General features: G+C 43.1%; 2 long non-coding RNA genes across 22 annotated transcripts in view; both read left to right on the forward strand.

Moving 5' to 3' along the window:
- The window catches only part of LOC106729375, a 140,317-nt gene that overhangs the window by 33,918 nt on the left and 81,326 nt on the right, over positions 1-25,073 (forward strand). The window lies entirely within an intron of this gene.
- LOC116667313 lies at positions 11,834-13,083 on the forward strand. The gene is made up of 3 exons (XR_004324203.1): positions 11,834-11,934; positions 12,106-12,531; positions 12,638-13,083. It is a non-coding gene; the product is annotated as an uncharacterized LOC116667313 (long non-coding RNA).

Consider the following 25,073-nt stretch of genomic DNA (forward strand, 5'->3'; position numbering starts at 1 on the left):
TCAAATTGTGCCAGAATTACATCTCCCTGCAGATGATCTCAGTGAACTTGGTGGAGGTATGCATTTGGCAGAAACACTGTGTATTCATTCATTCATTCATTCATTCATTTTCATTCATAAGATAGTTGTAGGGAAACAGCCTGTGCCAGGTTTTGGAGATGTGGGGGTCTTTGTTTATGATCTAGTGGGGAAACATATTAAACAAATAAACATGTCATCACATTGATGATTCTGGCAATAAAGAAAAAGAACAGCATTGTATGATAGAATTAAAGTTCACGGGGGATAGATAAAGGAAGAGTCTTCCACAAAAGGAACATTGATATGAGACCTGAGAGCTAGGCAGTGGAGGGAGCTGGGCACTGTGTTCCTGGTGGTGTCCTGAGGCACTGACCCCTTCAAAGAGCCCTCTGCCTGGCTGGAGGGAGGTGTGTAAGCCAGAGGGGAGCGGAGGAGAGGAGCCTGAGGACAGAGGCAGGGAACATGCAGAGCCTACCGCTTGATAAGGTGACCACATAATTTATCATCTAGACAGGGACACATTTGAGACCGAAAGAGGTGCTACTAATAATAATGTCGGGATAACAGGTCACCCTACTTGTAGGTCAAGGCAAAGAGTTTGAATTTTATTCTGAAGGATATGAGAAACCAGTGGGGTCTTGAGGAATGGGAGATAGGACCTGCTTTGCGCCTGGAGGCCGTGAGGTGGGACCACAGCACTCAGATACCTCCCATCTTTCCCATCCACATGGAGGAGCCTCTTGAGAAAGGTTTGGGAGCTGTCAGAAATCTGGAAGTGAGAGCGGTATCCAGGAGCCCAGAAATGGCCTGTGGAGTCTGGTGGGTTGGGTGGTGAGCTGGTCCCTGTTACTGTGTAGCAACCCCCCGACCCCAGTGACTCTGTTTTAAGTGCTGCCTGTCTCCTGACTACTTCCTGACAGATGTAGCTCCCAGCAAGTGAATCTACCCCAAGTTGGATAAAAAGGAGACAGTGATGAGAATTTTCCCACGGGTGTTACAGACTTGGGGCAGTAGCGTTGGGGGGGATGCCCTGTCCTCCCCCAGCTGCAGGTGGAGGTGGGAAGGGAACAACCCCCTTATAGTAGCCTCAAACAATTTGACTGTCAAAGATTTTATAAAGGAAGAATGTGAGATATATGAGTAAGATGCTAAGGCTCCATTTTGATACCATGGTCTCCAGCACTCTGGTCTCCTGTGGGGAGTTCTTCTGGGGAGGGCTCTTCTTCCCAAACAAAAAGACAAAGGCTTGACTGGAGAATTCCTTTTCTCCCTTCTCTCTAATTCCTTTTCCCTCCCTGGACTGAAGACATGATGCTTGGTGGTACAGCAGCCACTTTGTAACCAGAAGGCAAGAAGCTAGAATGCAGGGATGATAGAGTGGGAAGATAGGAAGAGTCTGGGTTTTTGAGATCATTATTGAGCTGCATCAGTCCTGGATGATCTGCCTAGGCCTTCTCGTTATAGGAGACAATTAACCTGTACTTGTTTAAGCTGCTGTAGCCAGGCATTCTGTGATGCAAAGCCCAAGTCTGGCCTTGACTCCCCTCCCCACCTCCAAGAAGCCACTGAGGCTTCCAATTTGGGGAACTCCTGTCCCTACCCTTAAAGGGGGAATCAAATGGCACAGAGAAGTGAGAGACTCCCAAGATCTTGAACCCCAGCTTGGCCTCTTCCCTAACAGGATGACCTTGGATGAATTCACTTTTCTGGATCTTGGTTTCCTTGTCTGCACTTTGGAGCAATAAGTAGCACTTGCCTCATAGAGTTGTTGGGAAGGAGAATGAGACAATAATAAATGGGATCATGAGAAAAAAAGAAAGAACTCCAGGAAACCCTGGATGTAAAGTAGCTGTTCAATAAAAGTCAGTCCCCTCCCCTCTCTGGGAGTTACAGGGAACCACCCCTTCAATCCTGGCTGTCAAGTTGCACACACACTCACTGCGCATGTCACCCTTCCTGCCAGGAGAGGATTTTGCATTATGGAACCTTGAGTTTTAAATTAAGTGTCAAATATAATTTGGCCACACTAAGAATTAATTATGTGACTGCCCTAGAAAAGCCAGGGAGCTCAACTCTGAGTGTGAAATTGGTGTCTGCCCACAAGGGTGGGACCCTTTCCCCCACCCCAAGGAAGTGAATGGAAGGGGACGGGCCTGGGGCTTGGCATGCTCAGCTTTTCCCACCTGGACCCTCAGCAGCAGGGCTCCCAGAGGAGTGACCGAGGGGTGGGGTTGAGGGGTGGAGGAGAAAATACTTCCAGGAGGGGTCCCCCTGTCACAGCGGCCTGCTTCGGCTAGCTCCGCCCTCCATGGCTTGTGCACATCTGTCAGCTGCAGGCACACATGTGGCTGGTGTCAGTCCTTCCCCTTTAAGGGAAGGGAAGCATTTCCTGAAAGGGTGGTGGGGGGAGAGGGAGACTTGCAGCCAGAAGGGAGGCCACATTTGTCTCAATGACAAACCAAGGACAAAAGCTCAGCCCTGAGCATTCCAGGAGGGGCCTGCCTCCTCCCGAGGATGGAGAGAGCCATCCTCCCCTGGCCTCCAGGGTCCAGGGCATGTTTTGAGGAGGGGGAGACAGTGCGCTGGGAGCAAGCAGCTGGGCATCGGCATCCAGAACCCAAACCAAGTCCATAGTCCCCACCCCCAGCCCAGGCCTCCCCTCTCCCAGGAGTCTGGGTTTAATTTTCTGGTCAGTGCCAAAAGGAGGAGGAAGAGGACAGGAGGAGGAGAAGAAAGGAGCGAGTTGAAGTTCTAATGCAGTCGGCTGGGATCTGTCACTCAGCGCACAGCCCGCTGACGACTCAGGGCAGCCCCAGCTGTAAGCAGCCCATGATTTATGGACACCGAGTGAACTCCTGCGGCAGAAACCAGCCTTGAGATCAGAGCGGCAATAGGGCCCTTTTTTTGGCAGGAGACAGGGCCTGCATTTTTCTCATTCATGCCAAACTGCTTTGCACGGCAATTAGCTCTGTCCTCATTTAGTCTCCAGTCCCAAAGGGTAATGAAAGTCATATATCATCTTCAAGACTGCTAATTATTGAGCTCGCTTACAGGTAGGCTTTGTAACTGTGAGAAGGGCCTGTCGGCCCAGTATTTATTACTCTTCCAATAAGTAAGCAAAGGGGGGTGGTGCTGAGGGGAAGAGGGGGAGGGAAGGAGGGAAAGAAGGGGGAAAAACAACTTTCTTGCGAGACCGCCCAGCCCCAGCCCCAGGATCTCTGACATATCTTCTGTAAATGTGCTCATCAGAAGGGAAACATCTTTATCCTACGGAGCCATTTTTCATGCCCTAACAAACCAGCCTTTGAGAGAGTCCCAGAGTGGTGAAGAGAGGCCTGTGGAGGGGCTGTGGGGTCTGCCCCGAGGGTGGGGAAGGGGACTGAGCAGAGCGGTGGGGAGAAGAGCACAGGAAGAGTGCAAAGTGGAAGGCAGAATCCCCCCCAGACCCCCACCCTGGTCCAGAACATTCTCCCTGTCATCCTTGGGCCTGCCAGGTGGATGGTGGGGGTGAGGGTCAGGACCAGGGCTGGGATTAGCTACATCTGTCATTTCAGGACCTGGAGTGTGGAAGGCTCATGCTCAAAAGGTTTTCATCTGAGCCCTTTGCCTTTATTTAGTTGTCCTACAACCAAGTGGGTTTATTGCCTGGATTGTAATACGAATCAACAGATTTCCATGGATGTGGTTAACTAAGGGGAAGGTAGGTCCTTATTTCCACTCAAAGGGACTTAAAAAATAGAATGACCTTTTAGGAAAAAATGAAACATAAACATTAGCCAGGGTTACTGATGATTACTTTAAAACAGAGGATGCAATTAAAGCAGGAGCTAAAGAAGTACGAATATTTCAGGACTGTTGCTGCCATACTCAACACGCAGTTAATACATACTGTGCGCTTCCTCCGTAATGTCAAGAACTGTTCTGTGTATGGGGACACAGCAGAGCTCACAATGGATGAGGTCCTTGCCCTCATGGAGCTTCTAGTCCAGCGATCAATCCTCATTTACTGATTATGGTTAGTTTTCCACCCAACTTAAATAGTTAATAACAGCTGCCTTGAGTTATAAACATAGCTGACATCTATTTAGTGTTTATTATGTGCCAGGCACCTTGCTGAGAGTTTTGTGTTCACATTTCTCACTGAATTCTCACAACTCTTTGAGGCTGGTCCTGGTAACATCCCCATTTTATAGGCAGGTTAAGTTACGTGTCCAAAATCACACAGCTAGTTAGGATTAGACACATACCATCCGGCTCCAGATTCCAGATTCCATTCCCTAAACCATGTTTGCCTTAATTCATTCTGAACTATTTACATTTTCAGTTAATGACACTGGTGCATTGGTCTGTTTCAGCATCAAAAGCCCTTATGGACAGAGTTTCCTCTCCTGCCATCAGCAAACCTTTCACTCTGAGCCTCTGTGAATACACATTGATTTCAAGCTAAGATGGAGGGAGACTATTAGGTTGACTCAAAAGCCCTTGCAGTTAGCACCAGCTTCACTGGAATTATTCTTGACGGGGGGAGGGACAGTGGTGTGCTGGAGTCCTCCCAACTCCATTCAAGGATATGATGAAATTGACTATGGTAGGAATATTTACAGTACAGAAAATGGCAGTTGTTGCAAGTCAGGGTTTCTGTTGGTTTGTTTGTTTCCTGAAGAGATGGCTATTAAATATCTACCAGCACACTACTGGAGAGGACCCAAGGGAAAGGGGAAAACATGATGCTCATGGTAACCTCTTGGTTTCTCTCCATCGGAGGGAAGTGCAGAGAGCACTGGAGAGGGAATGTAGAGACCTGAGTTCTAGACCTAGTTTTCCCCCGAGGGATCCTGACTTGAGCTCTTTGTCCTCATTTGCATCAGGTGGCCTCTTGGATGTCACCATAATTGTAGGATTTGTTATCAAACTACTTTCATAAAGAGCCTAGAGCTACAAAATTAAACTTAATTTTTTGCTCACAGATAGAAGGCAGTTCCCTCAAATATGTGTACAGTGGGCTAGGGCTTTGAGTATATGTGCAGAATACGTGCTGCTGTATGAACCATAGAGGGCATGCAGGACAGTCCTTCTGCTTTCTCTTTCTTTCTTCACCATTTCTGGGGCTAGACAGACCAGGGCTGGAAAGCCACCTCTTCCCACCTCTGTGACCTTGGACAAGTTGTTTAGCTTCTCTGTGCCTTGGTTTTCTCCTCTGAAATGAGGATACCAACGGTGCCCATTCATGGGGTCCCGTGTGGATTGAATTGGATGATGCAAAGCAGATGTCCCAAACCTCCTCAGTGTTGCTATCATTTCTCCCCTGCATGGTCTCTTTTTCTTGGGTGCCCCATACCTACCTCCTAGCTTTGCAAGGGGCCAGGGTTGAGACAGAGGGGCTGCCCTCACCTCCCCAGGAGCTGGCCTCCTCTGCTGGAGCCTACCACCTTCCAGCATTTATGCAAATCTCTGTGTTCCTGAGGCTCCCACCACTGGAGTGAGGTGTGATCCTGGAGTCTCCTGTTTCTGGGAGTGGAGGCTCTGGCTGAAGGGACTGGACTCAGTGGGTAGGTCAGCTAGGAGGACACCAAGCAGGCCATGGGATTCTCCAGTCCCTGCACCCAGAGTCTGCCCTCTGCCTGTGTGGTTCAGAAATGCCCTTCCACATAGCAGGCTTCTGGTCCTTGCAGGCGGGGGGCCTGGTCCTCTCCTTGTGTGTCTGGTGGTGACCGTCTTTGGGGTGGCTGCCACCTGCCTGCCACCTCCCATGTTGCTGCTCCTGGCCTGATGCTGGGAGATTCTGGTTCTCTGCAGTCACACCTCTCCCTGCTCCAGGCGATGATGCCCTGATGGTCTCTGAACATGTGCACAGGATGTTCTCGTTTCCCATCTTTCGGCTGCTCCTGTCCCCTGGTCCTGGAGGACAGATTAATCTGCTAGCTTGGATGCATTCCCTGCCCCTCCAACCCTTCTCGTGACCCTCTATCTGGCCTTCTCTCCAGCCCACCCTGCCACCCACCTTCCATTCTTCCCCTTCCTAGGTGTGTTTCCATTTCCTTCCTCAGTCTCCCATTCCTGTTTCCTACTGTCCATCCCCACTTACCAGGGTCTAGCCTCGTGATACCTTCCTGATCTTTGACTTGAGGCTTCCCAAGAGTAGGCTGAACACACTCAGCCTGGAGCAGGGCAGCGACGAGCGGAACCAGGGCCCCTGACAAAGTCAGACTCCAGGTTCCTCCCTGGTTGTGCTGCTGTCTCTGGTGACATCGTCCTCTCTTCCCAGCTTCTCCTCACAGTGGGGCACAGTTGACAAAGGCGTTGCCTCGCATCAGTGCTTTGGCAGACAAAGGCTGTCTATCCCTGGTCTAGTTAAGACATCCTGGGAGGCGTGTGGTTATCCAAGCTTGGGACACTGTGCTGAGCAGATGGGGTTTTATGATGGTCCAGGCATGGTGCGCAGTTAGATAAAGTGTTGTCCAGAAGAAAGGAGAAGCTATGTCAGCAAGAAAGCGTGCCTTTATTACAGGTGAAGATAGTTTGCCCAACACTCCAGCACTAGCAACACAGTCAAGCGGAGCCATATGGGGCACTAGGTTCAGATACAGATGATGCTGCACCCTGGGGGACTTGTCTGAAGAGAACCACACTCATGTTTGGAGCTAGGGGATAATTTTTTTTTTTTTTTTTTTCATGAACCAAAAGTGACTATTGCAAAAATTTGGCCAAGGTTCCAATTGGGTGGCTCCTGCTGAGGTTGGGTTAGGGCTCCCTGCTCAGGCTGGGGTGGGTGGGAGGAGGAGAGAGTAGAGGGACTGTGTGCGGATCTGGGGCTCAGAGCTGCAAGATGATGTCAGGAGCCGGGCTGCAGGAGAGGCCTGTGCCCTTGGGTTCCACATTCAGGGCCTTTCTCGTGCTGTCCTCTGTCACCACAGAGAACCTCTTGAACTGTCAGTTCCCAAGCTGTGGCACCAACAAATCATCTGTCTCCTTCCTAAAGGCCCCACTGGGGTCAGCCAGGCACTGAACATCGCTTTCCACATTGTGGGCCCTCCCAGCCTTGCCAGCCACAGACACTGTAGACACTGCAGCCTGCCACCACCTGGACCCCCTGGGCCTGCAAAGCCCAGCCTGCTCCATATGTCCTGACAGGTGGGCCTTGGGACTGCCCGGGATAAAGGGGGTAACTCAAGCCCTATGAAAATGTAGAACACCTGCCCTGGAGAAATTGAAATCAGGAGAAGGAGGGGAAATTCCCTCAAATTTTGAATTTATAGGTGGAGGTCTAAATAGGGGTCATAGAACAGAAAATATTTCCCCCTAACTTTGCTGTCGCAGGGCTATGTAAAGAGGACATTGGTGGGGGGCCCTGTGGGGTGGGTCTTCCTTGTGAGCACAACACCTGCACTCTTAATACTTCTTGCTACCTGGTGGGCCCATGTGGATTTCTGAGACCAGGAAGGGTGGGACCAAGGACTGTTTATATTTGCAGCAAGACCTGGGTTTCAGACTGGCTGGAGAGAGGGCCCTGTTGGAGACAGGACAACACACAGTAGAGAGTCATCACTGCATCCCCAGTGGGTCCCAGCCTGGATGTGCCCCATGTCCACACGGCTCTGAGGGCCTCCTGGCCATCTTGTCCCTACTGTTCTGGTTACTATTGCTGCAAAACAAACCACTCCAACCCATTTTATTATGTCACAGATTCTGTGAGAGTCATGAATTTGGATAGGGCACGGTGAGGATGGTTTGTCTCTGGGACTTCAGCTGGGCTGACTCAGAGGCTGGGGGAATCACATGGAAAACTCTTCATTCTCACGTTTGCTGGTCGATGCTGGCTGTCAGCTGGAACCTGGCTGGGCTGTGGGTCAGAAGCCTCCACAGGCCTCTCCGTGTGAACTCTCTGCATGGGACTGTTTTGGGCTTCCTCACAGCATGGCCACTAGATTCCAGGAACAGGCATCCCCAGACAGCCTTTTCTAATCTGGCCTTAGAAGTCATGCCATGTCACTTCTGCCACATTCTGTTTGTGGAAGCAGTCACAAGCCAGCTCAGACTGGACAGAAGGGAGTTAGCTTCTTCATAGGGAGAGGCATGTAGGAAGAGTACGTGGGGTGGGAGATGTGGTTGCAGCCATCAGTGAAAGTACAACCAGCCACATCTTTGAAAAATCTACCTGCCATTCGCATAAATGTAGGAAAATGAGGGAGTCCTGCGGCAAACAGATCCTCACACCCACTTCACAGAGGAAAGAATTGAGGCTGCAAAAATCATTGACTTGAAAAAGGGCCCTCAAAGCCCAACATCCAATCGTTTTAGGGATTCTTTCTATAGCATTCCACGAAGCTAATTATTCAGCCGCTGCTTGAAAACCTGCAGGAAGGTGGAGGTCATTACCTTACAAAGGGGCCCATTCCAATTGCTGCACAGCTGGAATTTTCAGAAAGTTCTTAGATCATGATAAAAGCTGCCTCCCTAGAAGGTTTGCTCATTGGCTCTGGTTCTGCCTCTGGCGAATGAGGACTGGACAGGATGGAAGGAAACGAATGCTCTCGAGTGCTGATTACATGCGTGGCCTGTGCCTGGGGTTTTCACAGCCGTTTCATGGAGAACAAACAGGTGCCAGCCTGTCACTTCCCCATCCGGAGGTCTTTCCCTTGTCCCTCAATGACTAGGTTTCCCAACTGCTCATCCTCTTTACCTGTGTTACAGTTTCTCAGAATTCTTAAAACATCATTTGAACATGATGCTCTAGCCTAACCTGACTTTTTTTCTTTTTTAAAGCAGTCACATCACACAAGGTTGGCTCACCTTAAAGCTTGCCATCAACTGAAAGCCCCTAATCATTTTTCACTTTAACTACTGCTGTACCTGGTCTCTCCCATGCCACCTTTGTCTAGGAATCTTCTTGTCAGACCACTGTTAGAATGAGAATGAATATCAAGAGGTCTGTTTTTTTGGCCCCAAAGGATGTCTGAGATCAAAAGATTGTCTGAAGAGTGGGCCTGTGGCTGTGTCCAAGGTGGCCCAGGGGTCAGCTTGAGCCCTGGCCTCCTGCTGGACGGGAGGTGGGGCACAGACCAGATGGGTTCATTTAGGTGCCAGGAGGACTGCCAGTCACCCAGGGCCTATCCCCTTCTTGCTTGGGGATGGGGACAAACCACAGTGTTAGGAAAATACCATTCCTGACAGACTGAGAAGTGCAAGCTGCTTGAGCCTGGCCTGGGAATAGGCTGACTGCCTGGCCTGGGAATAGGCATGAGGGCTGAGGTCCCAACGGGATGACCGTTGGGGAGGAGAGGCTCAGAAAAGGCTCACTGCGGCCCTCCTTGTTCTGGGCCTCAGTGACTTCTTATTCATGAATGTATATGTAAAAATAGAATAGAAGCATGTATTGATTTGGGGGAAATCCTCCTGAAATGACAAACCTCCTGAACACCAGTATGAGGACTCTCTGGGTTGCAAGTGACAAGCAAAACTAAACTGAGTTTCAGCAAGAAAAGGATTGTACTGGCTGAGAAGTTCAAGGGTAAAGTGGACTTCAGGCTTGACTAGGTCCAGAGACCTGACGATGTCATCAGACTTGTCATCAGTGGGCTCCACTGCTCTGGTTGGCCTCATCCGCTCCTGCAGTCACTTGGTTTCCTCCAGGCTGTGGCCACCCTGGTGCTGGAAGCTCTGGGGTCCTAGACTTACAATTCTCAATCCAAAAGGAATGGAGAGCATCTCTCTTTCAGAATCAATGCATAAAGTACTGGGGAGGACTCTGATTGGCCTGACATAGGTCCCATGCCTATCCCTGGGCCTTTCTTTATAGGCAGAACGGTGGGACAGATGGCCTGGCCACGCCTGGGCCATCTTTTCCAGTGGTCTGCTATCTCACAGGCATCTGAGGGCAGGAATCAGTCCAAACAGGCCCCAGGGGACAGGAATGGGCAAGTCTGGAATTGAAGCTGTGCTGTCTTCTGGATCTATCTACTATTTCTCATCTGCTTCTTTTTGCCCACCTCCTCATTTTCTTGCTTCACTTTGAAGATCAACTTTTTATTTTTCCCCTCTGCTCAGCATGTGCATGGCTCAAAATAGTTGCCCCAGCTCCAGACACTATGTGATTTTCAGGAGCCCAACACCACGTGGCTGCGTTCACATTTTTAAGGAAAAGAGAATCTGGCTGCAGGGATAGGTGTTCACTACTGGAACCATCAGCTGTGGCAAAGGGTGGGGTTGGTTATTTAGGACAGACACGCCTGTGAGGCCTTCCCCTTGAGCAGTCCTGGTAGGAACCATTCCTTTAAGAAGGGAGCTGTGGGTATCACAGGCATTTTAGAACAAGACATCATCCTGATCCCAGGTGACCCAGAGGAGAACAGAGCATGGCACTATCCCTGCCCTCAAGTAGCTTCAAGTCTAGCTGGGCAGGCAAGGTGCTCATCTGGGCCAGGGGTCACAGGACCTCAGAGGAGGGCAAGGTCACTGTAGACCACGTTAGGCAGTGCAAGCTTCCTGGAAGCAGTGAGAACAGAGCTGGCCTTTCCAGGTGGGCAGAAAAGAAATGAAAAGATACTCTAGAGCACAGAGCAGACGTTTCCTCCACGAAGTACTCTCCATGCCTGAGCCGGCTCACCTGAACCCATCCACAAATGTGTTTGAAGTGGATAGGCCTTCCTACCTCCACCCAGCAAGTTCCCACCAGACTCCTCATAACACCCTTGGTTGCTAGCTGACCATGAAGTGACCCGATCCCTCTGCCACTTACCATCTCTGGACACATGTGGAGGTTATAGGGAGTTTTTCATGACTTTTTGGAATGTCATGGAATGTCTTCTCTTCCCTAAAGCCAAGAATGAAAACAAAAGCCAGAACCCAAAAATCCCTTTAAGAATAAAAGGAAGAAAATAATTCTTGGCATCTGGAGAAGGTAAAGAGACCCGTAAGAGCCCTGAGGTAGGGACTTCCACTCCCATGTTATGGTTAAAGAAATAGAGGTCTAGGAAAATTCCAGACTTGCCCCAGTTCTTCTCGTGGGATTTGGACTCTGGCTTCTCACCACAGGCCCAGAGCTCCTTCCATGAGCCTGTGCTTGCCAAGGGCAGTGGGTCTGGCAGGGGTAATCCTGTGTGGGGTAGAGGAATGCCCCACCTTCACAAGGAGGGAATAGAGGCTCAGCCCAGGAGTGTGTGGCCCAAACCAAGTTCTTTTGGGAGTCCTGGAGGATCTGGAGAGTGGCTAAGACGTCCCTGGCAGCATCTCAGGCAGAAGGGTGAAGGTCCATCCAATACACTTTATCTGAGCAGATTTCATTTCCCGCTGGAGGAAAAGGAAGAGATCTTTGTATTTCTCTGCTGTTTTTTCCCTTTCAGACAGATCAGAAATCAGATCCCGTCAGATAAGCCCAGCTGAAAAGAAAGAGGCAGAGGCTGGCTCAAAGAGAAGGTTCCCTTGCCAAAGTCACACAGGAAGAACCCAGAGAGAGCCTCCCCTTCAGAGGAGGGAGAAGGGGGTTCATGTGGGCCTTACTTTCCCCAAGGGCTTTGCTTTAGACTTTAAATAATATTTCCAAAAGAAGTTTTAAATACAGTGATTGTATTATTATTTTTCACACCTGGTTAAAAGAAACCAATTGTTAAATCCAAACTTGACTTCACACTCCTCCCAAACGGGTCATCTCTTCATGGTTTCACGCAGGGGCAACCTAACAAAATGGAAGTGGCCCAAACCTCACTTGACCTCTGAGAGGTCCAGACGGCAGTCAGTCACCAGAGAGGAGGGCGGGGGACAGAGAGGAGGAAGAGGAGAGGGAGGGGGGGTGGGGAAGGGAGCGAGGGGAAAGGAAGGGGAGAGAAGCTGGAGAAGTGGAGAGGAGGGCTGGAGGAGCCGAGGGAAAGAGGCAAACCGGAGGGAGGAAGCGGTGGGAGCCCCGGCGACAGGGCTAGGGTGAGCGGGGAAGAGGGCAAGGTGACCCGGGTATCAGTGAGGGGCCAATTGTCAAGGTTCTATCTGCGCGATGATTGATGGGAGCCTGGGTTTTTCTGTCAGCCTGTCACGGCGCAGGAATGTTTAATGTTCTCATTATTGGTTACGCTGTTGTGTATATTTCTCTGTCAGCACCGCGGACCCAGCTGAACTGGCAGAGCACTTCAAAGGCCTGCGGGTCATTCATCATCCCCATGACGCTCCGGCAAATGCTCAGCTTCAGCTCCGCGCCAGGGATTTGTTATGACTTGCGAGCCGCCTGACAGACAGGGCTGTGGCGGCCGCGGGAGGGGACACGGGAGGGAGGCACGCAGCCCTTTTTTGTCACTCTGGGCCCACGGCAGCGCCCAGCGCCCGGACTCAGCGGCTCCCATGGGTGGGCGGTGTGGACCAGCCCGGGGGTGACCACCCCAGGGGCGGGGCGCATTCCGGCTGGGGTCCCAAGACCTCCCCCCTCCAACTCCCCTGGAGTCCTGCCGGCGCCCTCTCCCTCCAGTCCCACCCTCCTCCCGTCGGCTGGCGGTGGCGTCTCTGAAAAGTTGTGCTGAAAACCCAGAGGTTGGGGATAAAAAGCGAAACTTGCAACCGTCCGGGGCGCGGGAGGGGCGGGGAGGAGAGCGAGGGAGGGGAGAGCAGAATATCGGAGCTTTGTTTCCTTTCCCAGGCCGTGACATGATTAATCGTTTTCTTCTGATCTAATTTTGGAACATGAAAAACAGCACATTTGTCTTGAAGAAAAATGATGTGCCGAACTGCGCAGATGGAAATTTCGAGCAATGAGAAAGATTAAAGTGAAACCCCACTCCTTAGACCTAATCATGAGTTGTAGATTATTCTGTCGGCCCAGCCAGATGGTAGCTCTGATTCCACAGCCCCTTCTTATATTAATGAATACTAGACTGTTATATTTGACTTAGGTAAGTGAAATGTCTATCAGAGCTAATGGACTGCCAGCCAGCATAACACATGTTGTACCGCTAAGGGTCCTTGCTGCATTTTTCATGTTTTATACTAATGTAGAACATTTTGTTTCCTACTGTTTTTCATCATTGTCACTGTTTGCTAAATATTTTCCCATGGAAGGGGGGAGTGGGAGACAAAGTCAGGAGGAAAAAGAACCCCCCTCCAAACTTGTGTCCAAAGCTAATTTCCTCCCGTTGGGCTTGGCTATAACTCTGCAAGTAAAACAGTCACCCCGAGCAATGCGTACAGGAACTCAATAGTAACGTGATTAAGTTCCTAGTCAACAAGACTACACTCGACTGTATGTTAACAAACCTAATTATAGCCCTGTGGTGATAAATTGGGCCAGGGCCCTTGCTGCACATCTCGGAGGTCATGTCTCTAAGAGCAGTCTGACCCTCTTGTCCCCAGGGAGAGAACTGTCCTGGAGAGGAGTCCCAGGCTCAGCCTTGGGGGAGGGGCCGTTCCTCCCTGACCCAGTTGTCCAGCCCCTGGGGAAGGTGGGCAGATGCTAGGAAACATTGTGGAGCAGAAGGTCAGAGGTCTGAGCCCTGGGCAGTAGGCTTTCCTGGATGAGGCTGGAAGGGCGGTGGCTTGGGTGCTGTTGGCCCCATCCATGTTGTGAGCAGTAGCACTGTGGACGACAGGAGAGGGTGGTGTTCCCAGCTCATTGGTTCCATGTGGGCTCAGAACCTACAGGCTCACCAGCTCTGGACCCAGTAGAGGGTGGCTCAGGCCCTGCCCCTTCATCCAGATGCCTTGTCTATACACGGGTAGGGCCCTGAAGAGCTAGCTGTTCAAAAGCAAATCCTGAGTTACTTATTTGTAAGGGACCCAAGCCTGGGAGGGATGGTGTCCTGGATAAAATGAATCCTGGAGATGGAATCTGAAAGGTGTCTGGGGACAGATACATGGAGGCAGTTGAGAGACATCATCAAGAGGTGGTGTCCTGAGGAAAAAAAAAATGGAAAGAAATACATAGAGAGGAGAGACCTAGACATGAAAGCACATGGAGAGAGAGAGAGAAGGAAGAGCAGAGTGCAAAGACAGAGAGAGAGAGGCAAGGGAATGCAGATACCAGAAGACTAGATGGCTCCTGAACTCAGAGAAACTCTTCCTGTTCCAGCCAAAATGAATTCCCTAAAAAGCAAATCTGACCCCTGCTTAAAATTCTCTCTTGACTGTGATGTCCACGGGAGTCAGTTCAAATGTTTTGGCTGGAAAGAGGTGAACCTTTTCCATCTGCCCCCAGCTTACCTCTCTGGCCTCTCCTCTCACCTGTCCTCAACTGGGAGCCCTGTACTTCTGCCTCATGAGCCTTCTCAGGGTCCCCAAGAATGCCAGGCTCTTTCAGAACAATGTGCTTTTGTCTGTGTTTATCTCTGTCTATCCCACCTCTTTGCATTCTTCTTTGGCAAACTCCTACTCATCCTTCAAGACCCAGCTCCCACATGTCCTCAGTTGCCACATTTTCCTGGCGTTCCCCAGGAGGCAATATTTCTTCCTCTGGGCCCTTAGCATTTTGCCCATATCCCTGTGAAAATGTCCTTGAAAAATACCTGTGTTTGCAAATCTCTCCCTCTATACCTCCCTTCCTCTACAACTGTTCCTGTTCATTGTTTTGTTCGCTTATTCAAGAAATACTTGTTGAGAATCTATTATATGCCAAGTATTGTCTAGGCATGGGGGATTCAGCAATGTATGAAATTCGATGTCCTTTTAGAGCTGATGTTTTGGTAGCTATATGTGTGGATATGTTGGTGAGGCTTCTTACAGTGAGAAACAGAAACTCATTTAGACTAGCTCTGGTAGTGGGGGTTATTGTAAGGTGGTGGCACTAAGGGCACAAAAATCTTATGGGGACCTTTTGAGACAAAACTCTCATGCCATTAAGTCCATTCCTTAAAAAGGTAAAATTCAGTGGTTTTTAAATATATTAACAAAGTTGTGTGAATATCACCTCCCCCTAATTCCAGAATGTTTCATCACCCAATAAAGAAACCCTATATCCATTAGCAGTCATTCCCCATTCCTTCCTTCCCCTCAGTCCCTGGAAACCCCTGATCTACATTCTGTCTCTATGGATTTGCCTGTTTTAGACATTCAGTATAAATGGAATCCTACAATATGAGGCCTTTGTGTCTGGCTTATTTCACCCAGGATGATGCTTTTAAAGATTCATCCATGTTGTATCATGGACAAGAACTTCATTCCTTTTTATGGCCAAACGATGTTCTACTATATAGTTTTACAACTTTTTGTTTATCCTTGCCTCACTGTTGGACATTTGGGTTGTTTCCACATTTTGGCAATTATGAATAATGCTGCTCTGAACATTTGTGTACAAGTCTTTGTGTGCACATATGTTTTCAGGTTTTTGGATATATATCTAAGAATAAGTAGGAATGCAAGTTCATATGCTAACTCTACGTTTAACTTTTTGACTGTGATTCATTTGAAGTTAATTTTAGTGTATGATATGAGGTAAGAATCTAAGTTCATTTCTTTTGCATGTGGATAGCCAATTGTCTCAGCATAACTTAAAAAAAAATCATGAATTAGCACTGGATTTTTGTCAAGTGCTTTTCCTGCATCTACTGAGTAGGTTTTGAAATTTTCAGTTAATACTATTAAATTATCTATTTCTTCCTGAAATTATCATGTGAGTTTTGCCCTTTATTCTTTTAATATGGTGTACTACATTAATTAATCTTCAAGTATTAAACCAGCCTTACATTCCTATAATAAATACCACTTAGTAATGTTGTTTAATCATTTTTATATGTTGCTGAATTCGGTTTCCTAATATTTTGTTAAGGATTCTTTTGTCTATATTCATGAGAGATATTGTGTTTCTTTTTTTGTAGTACCTTTGTCTAGCTTTTATAGTAGCTTTGTCTAGCCTTATAGAATGAGTTGTAAAGTATTCCCTCCCCCACTATTTTCTGAATTTCTGAAGAATTGGTACTATTTCTTCTTTACATATTTAATATTTGATTAACCAGTAACTCCTTCTGGGTGTAGGCTTTTCTTTGTGGGAAAAATTTTAATTATTCTTTCAGTTTCATTTTTATTTTAACTTTATTCACTTTTTTAATTCTTTTTGAGTCAGTTTTGGTAATTTTTGTACTTCTAGGAATTTGTCAATTTTATCTTAGTTGTCTAACTTGATGGCATAAAGTTCTTCATGTTTTCTCTTATAATTCTTTTAATTTTTATAGTGTCAGTAATGATATACCTTCTTTATTCTTGATTTGGGTATTTTGTATTTTCTTTTCCACTTTCTAGGTAATCTGGCTCAGGATTTGCCAATTTAGTTGACCTTTTCAAAGAACCAATTTTTGGTTCCATTGATTTTCTCTACTTTCTATTTCATTGACTTTTGCTCTAAGGATGTTGTTTAATTTAGTTTTTTTTTTTTCATTTTTTCCATATTTCTTTCTATTATGGATCTCTAATTTAGTCTTCTTGTGGTCACAGAACATACTTTGTCTCATTTCAGTCTTTTAAAAGTTATAGAGAACTGTTTTGTGACCAAGCATATGGTTTATGCTGGAGAATATTCCGTGTGCCCTTGAAAAGAATGTTTATTATGCAGTCTTTGGGTGGAATGTTGCATAAAATGTCAGGTAGGTCAAGTTGGTTGATAGTGTTATTCAATAGTGTTATTCAAGTCTTAAATATCCTTTCTGACTTTCTGTCTGGTTGTTCTATCAATTATTCAGAGTGGGGTGTTGAAATTTCTAATTATTATTGTTGAATTGTCTGTTTCTCCTTTCAGTTCCATCAATTTTTGCTTTATGTATTTTGGGGCTCTTTTGTTAAGTGCACATACATTTATAATTGTTACTTCCTGATATATTAACCCTTTTATCATTATAAAATTTCTCCATTTTATCTCTAGTGATGTTTCTTGTCTTAAAGTCTATTTTGTCTGATATTAATATAGCTACTCCAGCTCTTTTATGATTACTATTTTCCTGGAGTATCTTTTCCCACCTTTTTACTTCAGCCTACTTATGTCTTTGAATCTATGATTTTGTTGACTACACTTGGTTTGGTTTAGCTTTTTTATCCAGTTTGACAGTCTGTGCCTTTTGAATGGCATTTTTGGTTCATTCCCTTTAAATATAATTCTTGATATGGTTGGATTTACACCTGCCATTTTTCTATTTGTTTCATGTCTTTTTTTGTTTTACTGTTCTCCTTTACTGCCCTATTTTATGTTAAATAATTCTAGTTTTAGTTAAAAGTAAATATTTTAATTTTTCTCTTGTTTTCTTACTGTATTACTTCAAGTTATTTTCTCAGTACTTGCTCTAGAGATTACAATAGGCATTTTAACTTAGTACAATCTATTTCAACATAATACTACCTTAATTCTGGCAAAATATACAAACTTTGTTCTAATACATTTCCTTTCATATATATATATATGTATAACATCTATGTATGTTATAAATTCAATAATACCAAGTTATAATTACTTAATATTACAGTCTTACATTTTGTTAAAGTTAAGAAAAGAGATGAGAAAATATACACACAGAGTCTTTTATATTTACTCACACATTTATGGTTTTTGGTGCTCTTCATTTCTTTTTGTGGATTTGAGTTATTGATTGGGGTCACTTCTTTTGCCAGAAGGACTTCGTGAAGACAGGCATGGTAGCAAGAAATGTTCTAAGTCTGTTTATTTGGAAATGTTTCTATTTTACCTTTACATTTGAAGGATTATTTTAGCTGAATAAGGAATTCTTGATTGAATTCTTTTCTTCTAGTACTTTGAATATGTCAATCCATTGTTTTCTAACCTTCATTGTTTCTGACGAAAATCAGCTGTTAATTGTATTGTTCTGTTCTTTGTGATGTGATAAGTTGTTTTTTGCTTGCTGTTTTCAAAATTTTCTCTTTGTTCTAGGCTTTCATTAATTTGACTATGTGGATCCAGCTGTGGACCTCTTTGTATTAATCCTACTTAGGAGTTATTGAGCTTCTTGGACATATAGATGAATATTTTTATTACATTTAGGAAGGTTGTGGCCATTATATCTTTAAATACTTTTTATACCCATTTCACTTTCCACTTTCCTTCTAGGATACCCATTACAGATATGTCAGTACCCTTAACATTGTCTCACATCTCCTCTGCACATATATACAGGCTTTGCTGGTCAAGGATATGTGAGCCTCTTTGGCCCTCTTTGGTCTCTGCTGTACATGCACACAACTTCTGGTCAATCCAGGATATGTGGGAACTTTATCAAGCCCCTTATGTCTGTCTTACCTCCTGAAACTTCTTGATAAATTCCTGGCCAGTTGACTAGTCTTTGCTTGTCTGAACCAAGCCTAAAACCTCAGACTAATGGAGATGATGGTCCTCCCTTTTTGCTTGCCACTGAGATTATCTCTTTAACTGACAATGCTCCAAATCAAGTGTACCACCTCCAGCATCAGTGGTGAAGCTACTCGTTCATGGCACAGAGCTGAGAAAAGGGGGATGGGATGTGAGCAGCCATAGACTCATGCTATTCTTACCCAAAACTTGGTAGTTTTAATAAGTAAATATTTCTTAGTTGTTGTATGCCTTTGGTAGAATTCCAGTGTGAAATGTTTTTGTTTGCTTGCTTGTTTGTCTTGGTTTGGCTTTTGTTTGTTTGTTTTTACTATCTTGTCTACCTTGATAGTTACTTTCTTGGAGAGATGTTTTATGGGCCTCCTAACTCCATTGTGCCAAAAGTCAGAAGCTGCTTGTTTTTTTGTTTTTTTTTTTTCTCTCTTTGGAGCTTCTGCTTCTGTTATTTACTGACTATCTCAGTCTCTTTATTTCCAATTCAAATTTCTGATAGAAGCTGATTGATACAAACAGGTATAGGGAGTGCTCCTGCTCCAAACCATTTCATAAGTGGTGGCCTGGCTCTGCCTTAAAGGAGTTGGGAAGGTTAGGGAAGAAATTCAGGCAGGAAAAACTGAACTGTGTGAAGCCAGGGCCAAGTGTGTGATATAAATATGTTCTTTATGATTTCAGCTTATGTATAAGTGACCACAAAGATAGCTGGAAAGTGGTTCTAGGAAATTTCAGTGATGTAGGTAGATTGTGTGAAGTTATAGGTCAAGGAGTATTGGGGTAGTGAGTATCAAGGCTGTTGGGTCCACATTATACCATGTAAAGCTGAAATAAGCCAGGCAAAGTCTGACCAGACTGAACTTCTCTTGCCTCATGCCTGTTCTGCCTTAGCACTGATCCTGACTCTTTCTTGATTTACTCCTGCCTCTGTCTCGATTGAGTAGACACTCTAGTGTTGAGTGTGGGCCCCAATTATTTTCTACAAGCACTTCATTCATTTATTCATGTATGCATTCAAGCAGTATTTGATCACCCACCTTGTGTTAGACACTGTGCTAGTTACTGGGGATGTTGTGATGAGTGAGGCAGACCTAATCCTTACTCCCAAGAGCTTACCATCTACTAAAGGCCAAGGATCATCTTCACCACAGAGAACTGAAATGGCTGAAACCAAGATAGGTTGGGTTGTCATTTTTGGTCTCTGGGAAGAAAGTGTTTTGTTTACCAAATGAATGTAACAGCATAAACAAGATTGCAGAGAATACTTTTAAACTACTTAAAATAATTTATTTTGTCTAAAGCTTAACCACTGTGTTTATTTTCAACTTCATCTTGCTAATTACTAATGTGTATTATTATTTATTAAAACAAGCCCAGTGAGACTCTCATTTAGTAAATTTGGTTATTAGTGAAAATTATCATGATCTTCAAATATATAAAAGCTCTGCTAATTAACCTCCATTTAAGTATTTCTTCGTTTTCTCCGTAAAACATACGGAATCATGCCCTCAACACAATAAACACTAGGAACTCATATGCTGCTCTCCAGCGTGCCCACTAGTTGTGTTAAATATAATGTAAACTAATCAAATCTGACTATAAAAATAAATAAATTTGTTTTTCTATGTTAACTAAAGTGAATGTTGTAGAAGGACTAGTAGCAAAAAGTTTATGTTAAATTGAGTGTGCATGTTACAGCTAGAAAACATTGGAGGGAAGAAAAATATCACAAATATCCAGAATGAATCTCCATATATGAAGAATTCTGCTTAAAAATCTCATTATACTAACAGTGTAAAAGAGACAGAGATGCTAAAATTATCTGAAAGGTTTTGAAGTAACCATGTTGAAAGTGCTTCAGTGAGCAATTACAAATGTATTTGAAATGAACAACAACAACAACAAAATAGAAAACCTCAACAAAGAAGTGGGATATATAAATGAAGATTTTAGAAATAAAGAATACCATAATCAAAATTAAAAGCTCAAGAAATGGGATCAACACTGGAATGGAAGGCAGAGCAAAGAATTGGTGAACCAGAAAGTAAAACTACAGAAATTACCCAATATTAATGGGAGAGAGAGAGAGAAAGGAAGGAAGAAGGGAATGAAGGAAGGAAGAAAGATAGATGGATAGAAAGAAGAGCGTTTCAGAGACATGTAGGACTATAACAAAAGATATAACATTTGGACATCAGAGTCCAGGAAGGAGAGGAGAAAGAGGGTGGGGCTGAAAAAGTATGAAAAGAAGTGGTGGTGGAAACTTTTCCAGTTTTGTCAAGAGACATAAAGCTATAATCCAAGAAGCTGGGTGAACCCCAAACGGGATAAACTCAAAGACATCTGTACTAAGATGCATCATAATTAAACTACTGAAAAGAAAAGAAAAAAGTAAAGAAAAAGTTTTGAAAGCAGACAGATAAAAATGACACTTTACCTAAAGGGGAAAACAATTTGAATTGCAGTTTGTTTCTTATCAGAAACCATAGGTGCCAGAAGGCAGTGTCACAATATTTTCACATGCTGCAACAAAACCCTGTCAATTTGGAGTCTTACACCCAGCAAAAATTTTCCTCAGAAATGCGGAAGAAATTAAGACATTCTCTGATTAAGGAAAAGTAAAATAATTTGTTGCCAGCAGAACTATCCTAAAAGAAAGGCAAAAAATAACATTCTCTAAACAGAAAGGAAATAGTAAAGTGAGGAACTTTAGAACATCAGGAAGAAATAACATAGTAAGCAAAAAATATGGGTAAATACAATAGACTTTCTTTTCTTAAATTTTCTAAAATAATGTTTGATGATTCAAGCAAAATTTATAATATCTTAGCAGTTATAAATGTATATAGAGGAAATGTTTAAAATAATTATAAATGGGAGAGAGTAAAGGGACATAAAGGAAGATGAGGCCTCTATTCTTCATACGAACTGGTAAAATGACATAAATAGGCTACAATAAGATATATATATATAAAGTAATACCTACAGCAACCAGTAAGAAAGCTATACAAAGAGATACACTAAAAGACACCGCAGATAAATCAAAATGGAATTTTTTTAAAGTTAAGTAATCCACTTGAATAGGCACGGAAGGGAAAAGAGAAATGAAAAGCAGAAAGAAGAAACAGAAAAAAATAAAAATGGAGACTTAAGCCCTAGGATATCAATAAGTACATTAAACATAGAGTATCTAAATACAATAATTAAAAGACAGAGATGGCAGGAAGGATCAAAAAACATGACCCAACTATACACTGTCTAAAAAAAATTCCTTACAAATATAACAATATTGCCAGATTGAAAGTAAAAGGCTGGAAAATGCTGTGTCATGCAAATGTTAATCAAAAGAAAGCAGGAGTGACTTAGATGAAATTGGACCAATTCAACACCAACTTCCACAATTCACCCAATATGAAATAGATATTTTGAATAGTCCTATACTATCCTATATAAATGATATTGAATTCATAATTTTAAAAACTCCCAAATAAGAAATCTTGAGGCCACATGGTTTTACTGGAGAATTCTACAAATGTTTAAAGAAGAATTAACACTAACTCTATATAGTCTTTTGTAGAAAATAGAAGAGGGGGCACACTTCCCAATTCATTTCATGAGGCTAATATTACCTTGTTACCCAAACTCGACTATGTCCGTACAAAAAAGGAAAACTATGGACCAATAACCTTTATGAATATAGATATAAAAATCATTTAAAAATTAACAAATTGAATTCATCAATATATCCAAAGAATTATACAACATAACTAAGTGGGGTATATTACAGGGATGCATAAGCTGGATTGATATTCAAAAGATGGTATGGATCAATTATGTCGTTTTGGCACACCAACTCCCAGTTTCTTATCGTCAGACTGGGTTGATTGAACTCTTAGCCAAGAATGATAATAGCTGCATTTCACTTCTGGTCCTGCTGTGAATCCCCTCCCTTCAGTGTCTGACTCAGTAGCATCTTCTGCTCCACTGTACTGATTCTGCATGGATCCCTGTCAGTCTCTTCGATGGAATGGCTGGTTTTTTTTTTTTTTTTCCATCGTTGATCATGTACCAATGGCTGAGGGTTTTCATTTTCTGGTGTGCAAAGCATGGTCCTTGAACTTGTCAAGATTTATCAACTATGTTTCTGTTGTGCTAAAAAAAAATCTATCAATGTAATATACTAAATTAACAGGCTAAAGAAAAAAATTATATAATTATATCAACTGATGTATAAAAAGCTTTGACAAAATTTAGCACCCATTCATGGTGTTGAAACTCTCAGGAAAATATGAATAGTGGAGAACCTCCTCAACTTGATAAAGAGCATCTACAAAAAAATCTACAACTAACGTTATAGTAAATAATAAAAGACTGAATCTTTGCCTTAAACTGACAAGGCAAAAATATCTGCTCTAACCACTTTTGTTCAGTGTAGTGCTGAAAGTTCTAGCCAGTGCAATAAGGCAAGAAAAGGAAGTAAACAGCTTGCAGATTGGAAAACAGTTTGGCACTAATGAGAAATATAGGTTCACACAAAGACTTTTACATGAATGTTTATAGCACTTTCTGTATAATAGGCAACAAGGGGAACAACCCAGATGTCCTTCAATGGGTGAATAAACTGTGATACATCCATGCTATGGAATACTACTCAATGGTTAAAAGGAACAAGCTATTGATACACACAACAACCTGTATGAACCTCCAGGGAACTGTCCTAAGTGAAAAAAAGCCAACTCCAAAGGTTACATACTGAATGATTCCATCTATATACTATTCTTTTGTAAAATTTATTTTTATTGAAGTACAATTAAGTTTACAATGTTGTCAATTTCTGGTATACTGCATAATGTTTCAGTCATACATATACATATATATATATAGTTGTTTTCATATTCTTTTTCATAATAGGTTACTACAAGATATTGAATATAGTTCCTTGTGCTGTACAGAAGAAATTTGTTGTTTATCTGTTTTATATATAGTAGTTAGTATCTGCAAATCTTGAACTCCCGATTTATCCCTTTCCACCTTGTTTCCCCCATAGTAACCGTAAGTTTGTTTTCTATGTCTGTGAGTCTGTTCTTGTTTTGTAAATAAGTTTGTTTGTGTCTTTTTGTTTAAGATTCCGCTTATGAGTGATATTATATGGTAATTTTCTTTCTCTTTCTGGCTTACTTCACTTAGAATGATGATCTCCAGGTCCATCCATGCTGCTGCAAATGGCATTATTTTGTTCTTTTTTATGGCTGAGTAGTATTCCATTGTATAAATATTACCACACTTCTTTATTCAGTCATCTGTCAGTGGACATTTTGGTTGTTTCCACATTTTGGCTATTATATACTATTCTTGAAATGAGAAAATTATAGAATGGAGAACAGATTAGTGATTAGCAGGGGCTAACGTGGGGGTAGGAGCATGAGGGAAATGAGTATGGCTATGAAAGGATAACATAAGGGATGAAAATGTTCTGTACCTTGACTGTATCTATGTGAAGATCCTGGTTATTGTGGTACACTTTTGCAAGATGTTACTATTCAGAGAAACTGGGTAAAGAGTCACATGATCACTCTGTATTATACAAAACAATGAGTTTAATTTTTAAAAACTGAGCTCTCTTAATCATCTACATGTGTATGTCAAATGTGATATTTAGAGGAAAAATATTCTTCATTTTAAAATCTATGTCATTATTGGTAGATTCTGTCTATTATTAAGGGAGATATGTTAAGATAATCCATTATGATTGGGACATGTTTATTTCTCCTTTTAGATCTGTCAGTTTCTGTTTTTTTATATTTTAAGGCTATGTTATTACATGCATATACATTTAGAATCATTCAATCCTCTTGGTTGATTGTGCTTTTGATCACTATGAAGTGTCACTCTTAATATTTTGTGATGCTTTTTTGTCTTAAAGCCTATTTTGTCTGATTTTAGTATAGTGACATCATCCTCTTTTGGTTAGTATTTGCATAGGGTTCCTCCCCTATTCTTTACTTAAAATTTTTTCTGTGTCCTTATTTTTAATGAATGTCTCTTGTTAATGACATTAATATAATCTTGTTAATATATTTGGGTTTATATCTACCATTTTATGTATTCTGTAATTATCCCACTTAATCTATATTCCTTTTTTTCTCATTTCTTGCCTTCTTTTAGATTAAACAAGTATTTTTATTATTCCATTTCTTCCCTCTATTATCTTGTTATAAATTCCTTTACTATTATTTTTAGTAGTTACCTTAGAGCATTCAACACCTTTGATTTATTAAAGTCTAATATGAAATAGTACTTTTAGTACTTTTCATGTCATGTAAGGGCTTTGGAATACTTTAATTCCATTTCCCATCTCCAGTTTTTATGCTATTATTTTCATGTTTCAATTCAACATATATTTTAAAACTCACATGATATTATAATTCTTCCATTAAAACAATATTTATTTTTTCATTTGTTACAGTTAGCAGTTTGCATTTCACTGGGCGTTCTCTCCACATGTTGGTTGATTTTTTAAAAGTTTACATACAGTAAGCTTTATTCTTTGTTGTGTACTGTTCTATGGGTTTTGTCAAATGCAGAGTCATATATCCACCACCAAAAACTCTTGGTATAGAACAGTCTATCGATCACTCCCAAAATTCCTTTGTGCTGTTCCCTTATAGTCAACTCTGTTCCCAACTCCAACCCTTAGAAATATACGTAGCTTTCTGGTCTGGCTTCTTTCACATAGCAATATGTACTTAAGATTCATTTGTGTTGTTGTGTGTATAGTTGTACTATACCT

This window comes from Camelus ferus, chromosome 11 (assembly GCF_009834535.1).
Source record: "Camelus ferus isolate YT-003-E chromosome 11, BCGSAC_Cfer_1.0, whole genome shotgun sequence".
NCBI lineage: Eukaryota > Metazoa > Chordata > Mammalia > Artiodactyla > Camelidae > Camelus > Camelus ferus.